Consider the following 16,712-nt stretch of genomic DNA (forward strand, 5'->3'; position numbering starts at 1 on the left):
CTAGGCAGGATAGACACAGAAGGCCAAGGTCAAAGTCTAGTCCAAAAAAGAACTCACAGGAACCTAAATAAAGTTTGGTCAAGAAAAGGGCTTTGTCAGAACCTTGCCCAATATAGCAATTGCTCCTCCCAAAATATCTTCTGCTATGCATATAAAAAGCATTAACACATTTCAGTCGCATTTTCTGGAGAAGCATGACACGTGACATAAAACACAAATCTTAACCTTTTTTTTTTTTTTAAAGACACAATCTTGCTCTGTTGCCCAGGCTGGCCATAAACTTCTGGATTCAACTGATCCTTCTGCCTAAGCCTCTCACAGTGCTGGGATTAGAGGTGTGAGCCAATGTGCCTGGAAATATAAATATTATTTTAACAGTTTATATGTATGCACTAAGATTTGAAAATACCAACTTTTCTATAAATAATTGGCTAACATAGAAACATGTTAGCATTCATGGAAATAAACGTTTGCCAAAAAGGAATGGAAATTTAGTACCCATGAGGGTAAATCTAAGATAATTGTATTTATTTTAAAGCAGAGTATATTTTAAATATATTGATTGAGTTGTCAACTAACTGTGTAGAATAGTAAGCTGTGTTCTTATTATATCAAACAACAGAATTCTATCTTAAGATTTTTTAAATGACAGCAGCTTGCTTACTGCTACATAAAATGCCATCTCAGCTACACCCATTATTTTGAATTCCCTAGAACTGGAACTGAAAATAAAAGCAGATAAAACTTTATTAGCAAATGCACAAAATATATTCACTTATAATTCTAGGCACAGAATTCTAAAAAATGGTTTAATTTATATAAAGACCAACTCAGTGAATGTTGTAGCTATAAATACTCATTTTTGCACTGCTATCTATAACAATGAACAATTTCTACTATCAAGATGAAGAAGTAATAATAGTGTCAAGGGATTCTATGTAAATGAATCTCATAGGCATTATAAGAGCACATAATAAAAATGACTTTCTCACCTGGTAAATGACTTTCTAAAAGGCCAGTGGTGGCACAAAATTCAATTACTGCAAATCTGTGAATTTTTTTTCTCTCTCCTAGTCAGTACAGTATGTCATTTTTGTTTCCTTGATAATGGAAATTGTTTGTAAAGTAGTAATGAAAAAAATTATAGATAGCTGATATAAATAATAAGTGAGATAGAATATATGTTATTATATTGCAAAGTTGTTACTATGCTTTGAAGTGATAGAGGTTATTTCTAAGACAATAAATGACCAAAAAGCTTGATGTATGTTTATAATGTTATGTTTTAAAAGACTACATGAATAGATAAGCTTTCTGTCAGTCTGATATATTTCTGTGCAGTATCCCAAAATTTTACTAAAAAATAACAAGTCTTTGTAAGAGATATGAGACAAAGTCACTGTCTGCAGAATTTAAGGTATAAAGCAGATTACTGTGAAAAGAAAATCCATTAAAAAACAAACCTAAAAATCCATTCATCTTTATACTACAAAAAAATGAATGCATTTAACATATTAAATGCATTTTAGCATGCTTTGTATTTTATCAGAAAAATCCAGATTGGCTATAAAATGTCTAGTTTGACTACAAATGTGAGTCATGAATAGTCACTCAAAAGAATGTTTTATTCATTAGATTTAGAAAAACCGTTCAGGATTAATGCTTAAAGTATCTGGCCAAGAACTGTAAGGTATACCCTATGGATAATGAAAAACTATTAATAGTATTTGAATTGGGTTGAGAATAGAGTGACTATCAGACCAATCATTTAGACAATTAGAAACATGGTAAAACAGTCCTTCAGCCTTTTTCTGAAATTGCCTGTATGAGTTTCCTACTGTTGGCCATACAAATTACAAAAGCTCATTAACTTAAAATAGCATCCATTTATAATATAACCTCACAGTTCTGAAGCTCTGAAATCTGAAAAAGATCTCACCAGACCAGATTATCACAGGGCCGAATTCTTACTGGAGCTTCTGAGAAAGAACAACTTTTTTAGGTTGTTAGTTAAATTCAGTACTTTACATTTATAAGACTGTGTCCCCAGTTTCCTTACTTCCTGTCAATCAGAAACCGCATTCACCACAAGAAGCTTCTTCCAGGTCTATGCATATGGGCCCTGCATTACAGAGCCACATGAAATCCTTCTCATCCATGGAATCTTCTTGACTTTTCATTTTACAGCAAACATTTCCAAAGACAGTCTAATGGACTTGAAGACCAAGGAAATTTTGTTCCGTGAATTTAACATGAAGAGCACATGGAGATAAAGCCACTCAACTGGGTAAGTTAAATATGTATGAAACATAGATATTGTTGTAATGTGTATTTTAAAGCATCTAGCCATATAATGAACCTGGTATCAATGCTATTTAGTAGAAAAAGGCAGAAAAGTTAATCATTATACATATGAATGGAGTAATTAGCAAGATTGAACCCCATATACAGAATCTGCACCTACAAAAGAAAATACATAGAATTGGAAGAATAGAGAAGTGTTTAAGTGCTGAATTTTTTCTGAGAAATAGTAGAGATTTGTCTCTAGTCAAGTAATTCTATTTTAAGGGTATATTCTTTGAATAATATTGTCAAGAAACAATGACATCACTGATGAGTATTTACTTTTCAAAAAATATCAATATCTCTATATATTGCATTGTTCGCATTCATTAGTACTTCCATCATATATTGGGGTAAAGTAGAGTATTGTGTCCCTTAATTCTCTACTATCTTCCACCAGAATTTACCATTTTTTATTTTAAATTAAATCTTAAATGAGATAACTAGCTAAAACAACATAAACAAAGAAATATTTTGTGTCAGAAATTATCATTTTTAGCTAGAAATGTGATCAAAGCAGTAGATAATACAAAGTGGACTTTTTATTTTAAAGTTTGTCTTTTGTTTTCAGCAAGTTGGTTTAGGAAGAAAACTTCTTTCCCAGATATGATGAATAAATGTTATTACTTCCTAGAAGAGTGTAGAGGGTGTTGCAGACGCTAACACATTTTAGGGTCCTCAAACTTACTAATGCAGATGTGGTAAAGAGAGGTTTTGTGCAATAGATGTACCTGTATGATAGAGATACATTTAAAGTATAATACATATTAAAATCTCTAAAGTCACAAAGTTTTAAAAACTGACAATAAGAAATTTATCAACATGTTTCTACTGAAAAAGCTTAATGTTAATGTGACTTTAATGAGACAAGTTTGCTTTATTTTTATTTCCTTACACAGTGAGATTAAACAAAATTATCTTTACTATTTTTCATTATGATAAAATGTTTTATGAACATCCTCAAAAAATATGCAATCATCTATAACAAACACAAACAATTGGCTTTTACTTCAAATATAGATTATTTTCTCTTCCCAACAAAATGGAAATAACATTGAATTTTCAAGGTATCCTTGTTCCATTTCATAACATGATTATCATCATGAATCCTAAAATAAACCTTACTATATAATGAGGATTGATCACCTGAAAGGTTGAAGAGTTGATTTCAGGGAAAAAATAAATAAAATTACAATCATTTATATATTTTAAAATTATATTTAGGAAATAATATCCATATAGTGATATATAGAATTGATACCAATTATTTTGACACTATTTCACAAGATAAAGAAAGTAAGAATCCTCTGTAATTCATTCTATGAATCTAGCATCAATCTAATACCAAAACCAGGAAAGAACATAAACCAAAACAACAGGCCGATATCCATGATGAGCATAGATGCTAAAATCCTTAACAAAATACTAGCTAACTGAATTCAACAACATATGTAAAATGTAATCTACTATGATTATGTGGATTTCATACCAGGGATGCAGGGATGGATTAACATGCAAGTCAATAAATGTGATGCACTGCATAAACAGAAATAAAAACAAAACCCACATGATTGTTTCAATAGATGCAGAAAAAGCATTCAACAAAATCCAGGATCGCTTTATGATTAAAACTCTCAACAAAATCAGCATGCAAGGATTATACTTCAATGTAATAAAAGCCATCTATGACAAACCTACAACCAACATAATCCTGAATAGAGAAAACTTGAAAGCATTCTGTCTGAGAATTGAAACAAGACAAGGATACCCACTCTCACCACTCTCTTTCAATATGGTACTAAAAGTTCTAGTCAGAGCAATCAGGCAAAAGAAAGAAAGAAAGGGCATCCAAATTGGTAAAGAGGCAGTTAAACTGTCACTGTTTGTTGATAATATGATCGTTTACCTTGAAAAATCCTAAAAACTCATCCAGAAAGCTCCTAGAACTGATAAAAGATTTCAGCAGAGTTTCCAGATACAAAATTGATATACACAAGTCAGTAGCTCTTTTCTATACATCAACAGCAACCAAGCAGAGAATCAAATCAATAACTCAACCCCTTTTACAATAGCTGAAGAAAAAAAGAAAATACTTAGGTATATACCTAACAAAGGAGGATAAAGACCTCTGCAAGGAAAACTACAAAGCACTGATGAAAGGAATTATAGACAGCACAAACAAATGGAAGCACATCCCATATTCACGGATGGGTAGAATCAATATTGTGAAAATGACCACACTGCCAAAAGCAACCTACAAAATCCACTCAATCCCCATCAAAATACCAACATAATTGTCTAGAAGGGTGTTTTGGATGTTATCTTCTAGAGGTTTTATTGTTTCTGGTCTTGTATTTAAGTTTTGATCCATCTTGAGTTGTAATACCACTCAGAAATAAAAAGGAATAAAATAATAGCATTTGCAGCAACCTGAATGGAGTTGGAGACTATTCTTCTAAGTGAAATAATTCAGGAATGGAAAACCAAATATCATGGGTTCTAATCTACAAGTGGGAGTTAAGATATGAGGACTCAAAGGCAAAAGAATGATGTCATTGACATTGAGGAATCAGAGGGAATGGCGAGAGGAGGGATAAGGGATAAAAGACTAAACATTGGGCATGGTGTACACGATTTGGGTGATGAGTGTACCAAAATATCAGAAATTAACACTAAAGAACTTATCCATGTAACCAAAAACCACCTATTCCCCAAAAAACTATTGAAATGAAATAAAATAAATAATAAAAATAAAAAATACAGGTATGATAATTCACTTTAAACTAAGAAAATTCTCCACAGTGTCATATTCGTACAGAAGTTATGATCTGAAGATATGTTAAATATATTGCTCTTTCTTGGATAAAAAAGGGATTTTCTTAGATAATTGGTACACTGGTTTCTAAAAAAGATAGATAATCCTTCTCAATAGATGAGTAGTTTGCTGTCAAAAAAAAGCTTTCTTTTTAATATAAAATAAACCTCCAAGGATATCTAGCACTAATTTGAAAGTTACAACAATTTGAAGGGATGCCAAACTCAAGATTATTTACTCTGTTTATTAAAATTATTTAATAAATGAAATTTTTTTAAAAAAGACTGACATATAAAAGCTTAAGTCTTAGAATTAGCTTGGGCCTTATTCGTTTTATCTAACATTTTAGCAATGGCAAAATTTTCTCTATGTCTTTGAAGTCTTTTTTTTCTTCCTTTATTTTCTCTGTCACTGATTTCAGTTCCTTAAAAGCAATGCTTAGAGAAAATAATTTCTCAATTATTTTGATAATGCTTCTTGTCAATATGTCATTTAAAATAGTGCCCCCAGTATGGGGTATAATATTGCAGACACTGTCTGAGGAGTACAGATTTCAGTTATTACTTCTCATGACACACAGGATTGTTCCATTAATTATAATAGAAAACATGTTATTTACAGTTATAATTACTTTTCAAGCTGACTAGATCATATTAAATAGGAGCCTCTTTCATTTTTCTAGTTCTGTAAAGAATGATGGTGGTATTTTAGTGGGAACTGCATTTAATTTGTAGATTGCTTTGGCAGCATGGTCATTTTTACGATATTGATTCTACCCGTCCATGAACATAAAATGTGTTTCCATTTGTTTGTGTTGTCTATGGTTTCTTTCAGCAGTGTTTTATAGTTTTCCTTGTAGAGGTATTTTACCTTCTTGGTTAGGTATGTTCATAAGTATTTTTTGTTTTTTTCTAGGAAGGGTTGGTGGTAATTTTTTTTTCTTTTTTTTTCTTTTTTTTGCAGCTATTGTAAAAGGACTTGAGTTCTGGATTTTATTATCCACTTGGTTGCTGTAAGTGTATAGCAAAGCTACTGATTCTGTGCATTAATTTTGTATCCCAAAACATAGATGAATGCATTTATCAGTTCTAGGAGCTTTTTGAATGAGTCTTTACGGTTTTCTATTTATACTATCATATCAGCAGCATACAGTGACAGTTTAAATTCCTCTTTACCAATTTGGATGTCCTTTATTTCTTCCTCCTGTGAAACTACAGTAAACATTCATTTCAAATAGCAAACGAAAGTTACCTTTAAAAGAAGATATTGATTTAACTGGAATTTACTAAAATGTAGAAATTTGTTCAACAAAGAAAATCACTCATATAATAAAAAGGTAAACCAACTACTGGGATGAAATGTTGTTTACATATATATCAGAAGATTTTGATATAGATAGAAAAATAAACTGTTTCAAATCAATAATAAAGACATAGAATGGGGGAAAATACAGTTACCTTGCATATAAGATATGCAACTAATTTAGAAAAAAATATATTTAAAGGTGTTTAACATCACTAGTATAAAGAGAAATTCAAATTAAACCACAAAGACACATCATAATACTTATACCCTAATAGTTGGTATAAAAACGATTGACAATACTAATTGTTGGTAAGATCTGTATTAAATAAAGCAATTAGAAATCTTATACATAATTGCCGCAGTGCAATGCCTGCATTCCTTTTGGAGAACAATTCAAAAATACCTAAAGCTAAACATACAGAAATTCCAGTTTTCTGTAATTCCAGAGAAAGAAGTACATACTACCATAAAGGGATTCATTAAAGAAAGAAATACCAGCTTTATTCAAAATAACTAAAAACTAGAAAAACAGAAATGCCCGTCTAGTAGGAAATCAACAAATTGTTGTATTTTCATATAATGGGATACTATACAGTAACAAAAGATATACTAGTGATACAGGTATTTTTAAAAAATTATTTTGAGCAAAATAAGCTAGACATGTTAGGTTATATTTTCATTTACATGAAGCAACAGAAAACTAACCTGTAGTTTTAAAAGGGGTAATAATGGTTACTGAGAAGGGACACAAGAGAATATTTTTGGCGTGATAGAAATGTTAAATGTATTAGTATCTGTGGTAGTATGCAGGTGTGTGTCTAAGTAAAACACATGGGGCTATATATTGAAATGTATGTATATTATTTTATGTATATTTTATGTCATTTAAAAACAACTTAAAATATACAGATTATGAATACTTCTATTAAAACAAATTTACAAATAAATTTGAATGGTCATAGTCTTAGAAAAATACAACACTTTGCAATAGAAGCTTATAGAAATATGAGATTAAATTAGTTTTGTAAGTATTTGGTAATTGGATTTTTAATTTTAAAACGTTCCCCAGTGAAATTTTGGGAAGCACATGTTTTCACCAGTGAATTCGCAGCATAGTTTTTAAAAATAAATAGAAACAAAAAAGAATATTACCTAAATTTGTTATGAGACCTACATTATCTTTATGTCAAATCCTGACGAAGATACCACAACATGAGTCATTATTATAGCATACACAAGTTCTAAGTAGAGATCCCCTGAGATTATGTACAAAAATGCAAAGCATGAGACCAAAGACATTTTAAAGATTGCATTTAATATAAAATATTAAGATTTAGAAAATCATTATTCAAGTCCTTAAAATTAACCTAAAAAAAGATACTGGCAAGTTGGATGTTTTTTATGAATTGCTGCAGAGGAGAAAGAGAGGGTGAGTGGAGAGAAGGAGGTACAAAGAAATAATGAGACTATATTTTGCCATTTTCCTGGATCAGTGGTTAAATCATAAAATTATTATCCAATTCATGTCCTTATATTTTGAATATATGCACAGTCATACACACCAACCAAATGTAATATTGTTTAGTGTTTTTAATAGCTATAAATATAAAAAAATGTGATATTTGCTCTCTTTACTCAACATTGTATTTCCTAGATTTTACCAACTGTCTTCATAACCAGCAGTAATTGAAAAGTCCCATTCTCTTATAAGCAAACGAGATGTTTTAATGGACAGATGGGAATTAATGCACATAGAAGTTTTAAAAAGAGAAATTGGGAGATGAAGGGGTGTTAATGAGCACAAAACTCTATTCTGTGATCGATGTTATAAAGAAGAGAGAAAGCATTAAATATGTCATATTTATGACATAAATATTAGTGTCATTATCAATTATTTTTAGGCCTTGAGGTAACAGCATTTAATAGGATTCACATTTCTGCCCTTATGGAGACTATCTTGTTGTCATGAAGATATACAATAATCAAATAAGTGCACAATATAATTCCATTAATACATGTTTTAAAGAGGAATAAAATCAGATTTAAAAAATAGAGATGGTTGAAGGAGGTGGTAAAAGATGGAAGACGGTCATGTGGGATTGAGTTATTTTTATAAACAGGAAATAGAGTTGAGTGATAGGCTTGTCCAATAAGACATCTTTGAGGAGGAGATAACCTCAATAGTGTGAGTGTGTAAGCCATGTGGTTCTATGGAGGATATTCTATAGAGAAGCAACGAAGCTAGCAAAAGTTCTAAGACTAAATATGTTTAGGTATGACAAGAAGTCTGGCATGGCTGGGTTGGAGTGAGCAGGCTAGAGAGTCATAGAAAACTAAGTTAAGGACTTTGGCAGAAGTCTGATGTTATAGGACCCTTTAAGAATGTTACCAACTTCAAATTTTATTCTAAGTATGACCCAAAATCATTAGAGAGTTGAAGGCAATTCGTAATATATTCTCTTTTCAAGTATCTTACCTCCTAGGAAGTGAAGAATAAATAGTAGGGACACAGAGGTAAGGTTAGATGCTATTACTGTAGTCCAGGGGAAAAAGCATTTTGGCTAAAAAAAAAAAAAAAAAAAAACAGAAATAGAGGGGTAAAGTTGATTGAATTAAAATAGAGTTTGATCATTGAAAAATACAGTACTTGCTAAAGCATAAACTAAAAGGTAGACAAAGAGAAAAATAAAGGATGAATACTAGACTTTTAGCCTGAGCACCAGGGCTAAGGCAATGAAAATCCCTCTTATGGAAAAGCCTAGTGCAGGATTTAAAGAGATGAAGGAGAAATTAAGAGCTCTGTTTTACATGATAAATATAAGATGTTTATTAAATATCAGAGGGAATATGTCAAGTAGGCAATTCGATATGTTTGTCTGGAAATCACAGAAGAGGTCATAGCAGGAGATAATAATCTGAAGGCCATCAATTTATTTAAACTCAATGGATAGTATGAGGTCACCCAGGAATGGGTGTAGATAGACATCAGAAAAAGCTTATAATGTAGCCCTGAACTCTCAAGATGTTAAAGTTTGTAAGATGAGATGCAACAGCATGGGCTCTGAGAAACTATTGCTGTAGAAGTAGCAATAAAGCCAAATGAATGTGGTACACTATGGGCTAAGTAAAAATAAAGTGATAATTAACAATAATAATAAAAAGTAATCAGTTGTGCAATTGATACCAAGAGATACAAAATAGAAGAGAATAAAGAAATAACTCCATAGTCAATAGCTAATGTCATCAAAGCATTGACTACATTTACAAGAGTGATTTTAGTGGAATAACACGCTAATTGGAGTAGGAAAAACAGAAAGGAGCATATGAGGAAGGAGAAACAGTGAATAGATAAAACAACATTCTACCACCTTGATTTTGGTAATTGTGAATATATGACACAATGTCCTTCTTCTTAGGAAATATACATAAAACCACTTATGGGTGCACGGTTATCACGTTTGCCACTTTTCTTTCAAGTGCTTTAGCAAAGTAGTATTTTCTAGAAATGTTTATATTATGTAAGTAGAAATGAGTGGGGCAAGTGGATCCATTACAAGCTAATAATGAATGCTGTGATATGCTGCCCAGTGTAGTGAATACTTATCATTTGATGTCTCCTCATTGTCCATTTGAATATAGGATTAACTTTGTATACCAGAAGCATGGCTTAGTCATCCCTGACACAATTTTCAGTTCTCTACTTCTTTCCATTTCTCATTGTGATTGATCCAAACATGTACCACATACAATGACCTTCTGGTGACTATCTGCATATAGGATAGCTAGATAAAAATGACTGTCTTACCCCACTGACCCCCACACCCTGCATGAACCGCACAGATATGCCACAGCAACCACCTCCTGTTCACAGCATGACTCCATGGAATTCGTGACTGTTCAAAATCTACCAATTAGGACTCCTCTTGGAAGATCTACCAAAGTAACACAATGGACCCCAGTAAAGGCTGTGCCTATAGGTCCTTTGCTCTCTCTCTCTTGCTCTCTATCTTCTGGTTGGGCAAGCATGTCCTGGACACCTCCCTCACCTTCCTTTTGGCTCTTCAAGGTGTGCTGCCCTCTTCTTGCTGTATCTGTAAATAATAAACTCTTTTTGTTATTTTATGTGTTTTGTTGGTTTGCTTCCTCTGTGTCTTACCTGACTGACACACCCAAATCTAACCTCTTTCCCAGTCAAGGCTTTCCTAGGGAGTAGCTATCTTGGTACAAATAAACTGGACACAGGTTAGACAAGAGCTGTCTGCCAGTGTGATTAACTTTTCTGTGAGAGGAATACCTCGTCATACTTGGGCATTAGGCTATCTGCCACAATAAAAAGTATCCCATGAAAGACACTCTGTAAATATGCACAATTCCTCCACTGGAGCCCTATTAAGGCAGGTTTAGAGTTTCTAGACACTCTCCTGATAGAGAATCCAAAACCAAAACACAACACCCAGATCTCTGATATCACTATGGGGAGTATGAGTGAAAACTATTCTCAGACAGAGTATTTTCTTTCAAACGTCACGTCCCCGACTTGGAGGCAACTCACATTCAATCACCAGTTGATTGGAGGATTCACAGCCCTAGCCTCATTTACTCCGATGGAACATCTCCAAGGATACTCTGTGGAATTGCCTGCATCATAGATCAACTATTTTCTTTGTCCAGTCTTTCTCCATTTTCTCCCTCTCATGTGTTTATCTCGAGCCCATTCCTCAATAAGCTTCTTGCACACAAATCTTCAACTTAGAATTTGCTTCCCAGAAAAACTGATTTTAGATAACTAAGAAAGTATTTTGATAAATATCTAATTATTTCGTATATATGTATTTTAGTAACTATTAAACTAGTATCCCTGTTTCTTTTTATTTTTGTTTTTTATTTTTTCTGGTTATTCTTCTTTGTCTGCTTTTTTCAAAGTAAATGTTAAAATCAACTGGTCAAATTTTTTACTCTTCTTTTTCTTGAGATGGAGTCTCACTCTGCAGCCCAGGCTTGAGTGTGGTGGTACAATCCCAGCTCACTACAACCTCCACCTCCCCGGTTCAAGTGATTCTCCTACCTCAGCCTCCCAAAGTGCTGAGATTACAGGTGTGAGACACCACACCCAGCCTAGTCTTACTTTTCTAGATCTTATCAACTAATAAATAATTAACTTATTAATGCTGACTTTTCCTATCTAAAAGCATGATAATTATTTCCATGTATTCAAAATTTATTTAGTGGCTTCAGCAGTGTTTTAAAATTTGCCTTATATAGTTCTTTCAAATTTCTTGTTAACTTTATTCCTAAGAATTTTATCTTTCTTGTTAATTCTTTAAATGGTATCATTGCTTTCATTAAGATAGTTTCTAAATAGCTGTTTCGAAACATAAGTGCTATTAATGTATGTGTGTTAATTTTGTACTTCTGTAACTAACTGCATTTGATTATTGCTCTCATCATTTTTAGTTTTTTTCCCTTGAATGTTGTGGTTATGCCAGATACATAATCATATCTATTGCAAGTGGTAATAATTATTACCTTCTTTTCCATTGTTATACTCCTAATGTGTTTCTACTCTGGAATACATCTTAACACTGAAAATTCTCTCCAATGCACATATGCTTGTTTTTCAGCACTCTAGGTATCTTTTAAAGTTTTACATACTCACACAAGTCTTAAAATATAGTAATAAAAGTAACCCCTATGAACTTATCAAATGACTTGGGAACTTAGTCATTATTATTATATTAAATCTACATATTCAATTATTCCCTAAGAGAATCTGCTGCCTTCCAACAAATTTGTGTTGGTTTTTGAATGTTTCATTATCATTTCTCTGTCTTTGTTCATTTTGTCACATGTACAAATATGCCTGAGGAAATTTATGAAGGCTTTATAAATAATACTGTTGAATTTTATGTTCTTCTGCTACTTATTTTTATTCATGCAGTAATATTCTTCTAATTTTCCATTTATATTAGTAATCTATATAATGACATAAGTATAGCTTACATATTTTCACATATATAAAGTAATTCATTGTATGACATATTTTATTAATTGAATCTTACATCAAAGATTTTAGTTGTTCATAGTCAGTAGCCTCTGTGGGATAATCCTTGAAATTGAACTACTAAGCTATAGAGTATGTTCATGTTTAATTTTAGTGGATAACATCTCATAACTGTATAAAAATGGTTGAACTAATTTGTAATCTCCCCAGAAATATATGTGTTCCTACTGCTGGATATTCACCCAAAAGTTAGTAATACAAAACTTGCAACTTTCTGCTGATATCATGTTTGTAAAGTTATAATACATTGTGGTCGTTTATGTATTTTCACAATTACTAATGAATTTGAACATCTTTTCACATAGCTATTGACAATTGTCTTTTATATGATATAGTACATGCTTTTTGTCTATTGGTTTTGTTTTGATTTATAAGACAACTTTAAACATTTTAGACATCTGTTTTCATATTTTTTATGTTATGAATATTTCTTCCAGTAGTAACCCACATTAATCTCAGGAACTCATGTATTTACTTTTTGGCTTTTTGCTGTTGTTCTCACTCTTTCTGTTTTAACTCCTTTCATTTTTTTTGCTTTTAGATATCACTATTTGTTTTTTCTTGTTTCTCTCTAGCCAACAGGCTATAAGCACTTTAGGGAGCTTTGCTTCCTAGAATTTAGCGTTAGTGACTTACACAGAATATACTAAATTTATGTTAAAAAATGGAAAAGTAGATGTCAAATAATAAATAATTCTATAAGAAGTAGCACAAATTGTGAATTAAAACTAAAAAGTAGTTTGTATAGATGCTTAAGAACTTAATGGCCTAGGACACATGATAGCAGAATGGAGATATTCTGCTCTGAGAGAAGAAGACAAGAGAAGGAGGCTGGAAACTGTAAAGGCAAATTTCAAACAACTCACAGCTTTGCCTTTGGCTAAACCTGGGGCCAAGACTATTAGGTTTAGCAGAAAAAGATAGCAAGTACTAAAATTTTGAAATACAATTTACTAAAAGCCTAGATTGTTGTAGATTACTGTGTTTTTTTAAATATATAATATATTTACCAGGTTAATTACCTGTCAGTTTCTTAAAGTGATAATACAAGCCATTATTTTTCATTTTGATGCTTTCAAAGGTATCATAGACTCATGGTTCATAGGTGATGCTTTTTAATGATATATATGTAGTAGCCTTGAACCTTAAAAGTAAGAATTTGTCAGGAAAAAATATATGATTAAACTAGATTCAGCCTAAAACAAAATTTTATTTATAATATATTGATATTTGCGATTGATTCAATCACTGCAAAGGAATTATGTTTAAAAAGCAGTTTCTGTCATTTTAATAAAACTTAACTGGCACCCAGTAAATGACAAGCAGTGCTAAGATTTTACTTCTCTATATCCTAACAACCTAGGAACAAGTGAACTGTTCTAAATATAAATTTTTTTTATTGTGGGACAATATTGAGGAACATCAAGATTACAAAGTTCTAACTACAATAAAACATTAAATTTCACTCTTAATTAGTGATCTTATGTCATTTAAAATGTTTTCATATCAAGGAATAAATGCATGTAGTGAGATTAATGAAAAATTTTTCAAAATATCTCTAGGAGGATTAAAATAACAAACAAGTCAATTTCTTTCATCAATATTCTTCCCACTTAATAAAGCTGAATAAACACTTATTAGTGAATTATGAAAAATCTATAGCTTTTTCTGCAATTAGAAAAATATCATCAGTTTTAGTAATCAGTTCATTTCAGTTTTAGATACTTAATATCTTAAGTACAGGTGTGCATGTACACAGTGAAATATATGGTTAATATTTACTAAATTTGGAAGCCATATGCAAACATTTTAAAACATAAAAAGTATGTAGAGAAAGAATATAGAATTTAGTATAAGACAAATGCACATTTAACTGTATTTAGTACCTATACCACTGAGACCTCAAACAATTATTTTATCTAAATTTTAGTTTCCTCGCCAGTATTGTGGAGAAAAATTATACTTCTTTCAATTAGGTGAAGATAAAGTGAAATTGCAAATGTTAAATAAAATCAGCTAAGAAATCACATGTCAAATTGTCTTCTGCAAAATGCAAGACTCCATGTGGTGTTACGGTGTTACATGAGGCATTAAAAAAAATTGTATTGAAAACAGTTTCATAGTTTTTCTTGCAGAACATTTTCCCCAGAAAACTGTAGTTAGGATCTGGGCTTACAGGGGTTTAAAACTCTTTTTATGTTACTTCAAATTAATAAGTGGAATTTTGCTTATGCTCTTAAAGAAAAATCTTAAATTCAAATGAGTTTTCTTTTATCTATTACCCAGTTACTAATCAAGCCTATGTGAGAGCATATTTTAGACACAGACTATACCTATGGTTGAACAACCAATACATTTGAAATTCAGATATACAATAAATGTTTTAATATAAGTATAACCCATCAAATATTTAGGAGATACTTATATTAAAAATTATTCCTTGCTTATTTGAAATTCTAATTTTGTTAGGTTTTATGTATGTACATTTGCTAAATCTGGCAAACTTAACTATAAAAGTTTCAGATTTTAGAAACAATGAATACAAGTTAGTACTGCAGAATAGCTATAATATTGTAGGTAGTAAGGTACTCTGATCATCAATTTCTCTTTCTCCACCCACTATTAATTGAAAATTTTAAATTATCTAAGTTTCGTTTCTTTATTTACTGAAATTAGTATGCTATTTCAAAAATTATCCATAAATACCTATTTCTAGGTTGAATTTAGAGATCAAACATCTTGTAAAACATATAAAATATTCATTTGAAACATCAGATATGTGATTTACTATTATATAATTATCTTGTTTTGGAATCACCATGAAGTTAATCATAAATATGTTATGACAACCCTCTAATATTATATTTGGGTGATTTTCAACCAAGACTATTTATGTAACTATAAAAATGTTTGAACTTTTGTGTATTTTTTATTGTTATTAAAGATAAATGTAATTATTTACCATGATGACAAAGTGGTCTTCCAAATCAGATTTTTAAAAAATACTTATAAAATGCTGTAGAGGATAATATTCCACTTAGAAGTTCAATAGTAGTGATTGCCAAAACCCTTGAATATAATTTTACATTATCTAAATCCATACTGGAATAAGTACTGGCCTATGACAATTTTTGCCAGCGTTAAAAGAAATTTAAGAAGGCCTAACAATGGAAAAAATGATCACTTTTTATCATGGACTAGGAGACTTAATATTATTAAGTTGTCAATAATCTACACATTAATGTATAGATTCAACACAAGCTCAATCAAAATCACAACTGCAATTTTTTTTTTTTGCAGACATTTTCTAGCTGATTTAAAAATTAATATGAAAATACAGGGAACTCTAAATACCCAAAATGATTTTGGAATGTTAGAATAAAGTTGGAGGATTCATACTTTGTTATTTCAAACCTTACTGCAGAGCTACAGTAATCAAGGCAGTGATATTCTGGCTTTAGGATGGGCATATAGAGCAATGGAATTGAATGGAGAAACTGGAGGCATCACACTACCTGACTTCAAATTATACTACAAGGCTAAAACTATACTACAAGGCCAAGACAGAATGGTATTGGTACCAAAACAGATATATAGTTCAATGGAACAGAACAGAGGCCTCAGAAATAACACCGCACATCTACACTCATCTGAAGTTCAACAAACTTGACAAGAACAATCAATGGGGAAAATATTCCCTATTTAATAAATGATACTGGAGAAACTGGCTAGCCATATGCAGAGAACAGAAACTTACCTAGTATCTCACATAAAGTACAACTTAAAATGGGTCCTAGATTCAACATATATTATCTAAAACTATAAAACTTTTAGAAGAAAGCATGGAAGTAAATATTCAAGATGTTGCATGAGGTGATATTTTCTTAGATATGACTCCAAAAGCAAAAGAAACAGAAGTAAAACCATAGATAAAGTGAACTTCATCAATTTAAGAAAACTTTGTGGTTTAAAGGATACCACCAAGAAAATGAAAAGACAACTCACAAAATGGAACACAATATTTGCTAATTATATATTTGATAAGTGACTTTTACCCAGACAATATAAAATGTTTTACAACTGAACTTTAAAAAGTTGGGCATTTGAATAGATATTTCCTGATAAAAGTACACCAATAAGCCCATAAAAGATGTCCAACATCATTAGTCATTATAGATATGTGAATTA

The sequence above is a fragment of the Cebus imitator genome, unplaced genomic scaffold (assembly GCF_001604975.1).
Source record: "Cebus imitator isolate Cc_AM_T3 unplaced genomic scaffold, Cebus_imitator-1.0 Scaffold104, whole genome shotgun sequence".
NCBI lineage: Eukaryota > Metazoa > Chordata > Mammalia > Primates > Cebidae > Cebus > Cebus imitator.